We start from the raw sequence: 2,668 nt of genomic DNA, 5'->3' as shown, positions 1-2,668 counted from the left end.
ATCATCTAATGGAAAATTCTCGAGCTATTGGTGAATTGCATGGTATTGTGGAGAGAACCTCCAATGATGTTAAGATGCTTGTTAAACATTTTAAAATGGTTCAAACTCAAATTGATCAGCTTACTAAAGTGCAAAATGACTTATTAAAAAATAATTCTAAAGAGAAACATGCTGACGAAGTAACAACTAGAGGTGGTGTCTCTACCCAGGATCCTTTATATCCTGAAGGGCATCCCAAAAGAATTGAACAAGATTCTCAACGCATTGAACCTAGTGCTCCATCTAAGAAAAAGAAGAAGAAACATAAAAATGTTGTAGAATCCTCTGATCCTGTTAATGATCCTAACAGTATTTCTATTTCTGATGCTGAAACTGAAAGTGGTAATGAACATGATAATAATAATGGTAATGATAAGAATGATGCTTCTGATAAAGAAGAGGTTGAAGAAGAACCTGAAAAGCATGCTAAAAATAAAAAAGTATACTAAAGAAGATTTTATTGCTAAGAAACATGGTAATGAAAGGGAACCTTGGGTTCAAAAGCAAATGCCTTTTCCTGCTAAGAAACTAAAATCAAAGGAAGAAGAACACTACAACAAATTCTGTGATTGGATGAAACCTTTATTCTTGCAAATTCCTTTGACTGATGCTATTAAATTGCCTCCTTATTCAAAGTATATGAAAGATATTGTTACTAACAAAAGGAAAATTCCTAATGAGGAGATTTCCACTATGCTTGCTAATTACTCTTTTAATGGTAAAGTTCCAAAGAATTTGGGCGACCCAGGTATACCTACTATTCCTTGTTCTATTAAGAATAATTATGTTAAAACTGCTCTATGTGACTTGGGAGCCGGTGTGAGTGTTATGCCTTTTTCTCTTTATAAGAGACTTTACTTAGATAAGTTGATACCTACTGATATATCTTTGCAAATGGCTGATAAATCTACTGCTATTCCTGTTGGTATATGTGAGGATGTTCCTGTTCAAGTTACTAATAACTGCTTGATATTAACTGATTTTGTTGTGTTGGAAATGCCTGAAGATGATAATATGTCTATTATTCTTGGGAGACCTTTTCTTAACACCGCAGGGGCTGTTATTGATTGCAATAAAGGAAAGGTTACTTTCAATGTTGATGATAGGGAGCACACTGTCTATTTCCCCAAGAGGGTTGATAAAGTATGTGGAGTTAATACTATTTCTAATGTGAGAACTATCAAAGTTGGAACTATCGATTGTCCTATATATGAGCCTAAAGAAGAATATCAAACTCTTGTGATTGGATCCATATCAATACAATTCAAGGTAACATGATTGATTTGAGGTTTATTTCTTCTTATGCTATGTAAAATTTATTTGGTGGCAAGACTTGATCAACCTTGTTAACAAATACTTTTTATATGCATAGAGGAGGTAAACAACATCTCTTTCTTCCTCCACCTGTTCTACTTGCTGTAGCACTCTTGTTTTGTAAAGTTCCTTAGTTAGTTAGAGATTTCAAAAATTTTCCTGGCCAGTAATAATAAACTTAATACCCAGAAATGTGCATTTTTCAAAGTTTTCAAAAATTCACAAAAATTATACTGTTGGTCCTATTTTTCGACGAGGCACCTGGGAGCACCTGGGGATGACCAGTGGGGCACCCCAGGGTGGCACCCCACAGGCCGGCGCGGCCAGCAAGGGGGGCGCGCCACCCTGGTGTGTGGGTCCCCCTTTGCCCCATTTCAGCATCTCTTCCTCCCACTTTCTTCTCTCTCCCGAAAAAACTCGCACCAGGTTCCTCTCACTCGCGTTTTTGCTCAAGAGTTCCTGATTTCTCGATCTCTTTGCTCAGTCCAGATTTCTGTCTGAAATTTGGCACATTTGCTCTCCGGTATGTGACTCCTCCGATTATCCAAGTAGAATTTTGTTTGGTGGAGTATATCTTGAATATTTTGCTGCTGTAGGTAACGTGTTTAGTGAGCTTGCATGCTTGTTCTAAGTGGTAGAAACTAGCTTTGATGCATGATTAGTACTCTAGCAAGTTCCTATGATAGTTTCCCTCAATTATATGTCACCAAATCAGATTTTATATTGTTTGTTGAAAAATTTCAGAAAATGGAAAGGAGTAGGCACCAACTCAACCAACAAGAATTGGAGGTGCAACAGGTTATGAGAGTTCACCGCGAAGAAGGAGTATACCCCGCTTACTACCCGTGCGTGGATTTTATGGGGAGTGCAGGAATCTTGCAAGATGTTCAAAGTCTAATCTCTCGTGCAGGGTTGGATGATTTTGTTGTTGGTGAACCATGCCAATATGCGAAATTGACTATGTCTGTAGTGCAGGATTTTGAATTCAATTGGTCTCAATCTAACCCCATGGTTCGGTACAAAATTTATAATAAAACTATCAACTTGCCTTTCAATGATTTCTGTGCAGCCATTAGAGTGCCGCAATGGGGATCGTGCGAGAAGATGAGGGGATCGCCGCAAGAGCTTTTGAATCTCTACAAAATGATTTGTCATGGAAGAAGCTTCTTAGAGGACGGTGGTAAAATTAGTAGTATTCAATTCCCAGCTATTCGTTACTTTGCTTATTTCATCACCAAGTGCGTTCTAGCTAGAAAGAATGGAAGTAAATTATCTATCCAGGATTTAGCTTTTCTAGCTGCTACATTGCAAGGTG

This window comes from Lolium perenne, chromosome 4 (assembly GCF_019359855.2).
Source record: "Lolium perenne isolate Kyuss_39 chromosome 4, Kyuss_2.0, whole genome shotgun sequence".
NCBI classification, from domain to species: Eukaryota; Viridiplantae; Streptophyta; class Magnoliopsida; order Poales; family Poaceae; genus Lolium; species Lolium perenne.
This window is presented reverse-complemented; position numbering follows the sequence as displayed.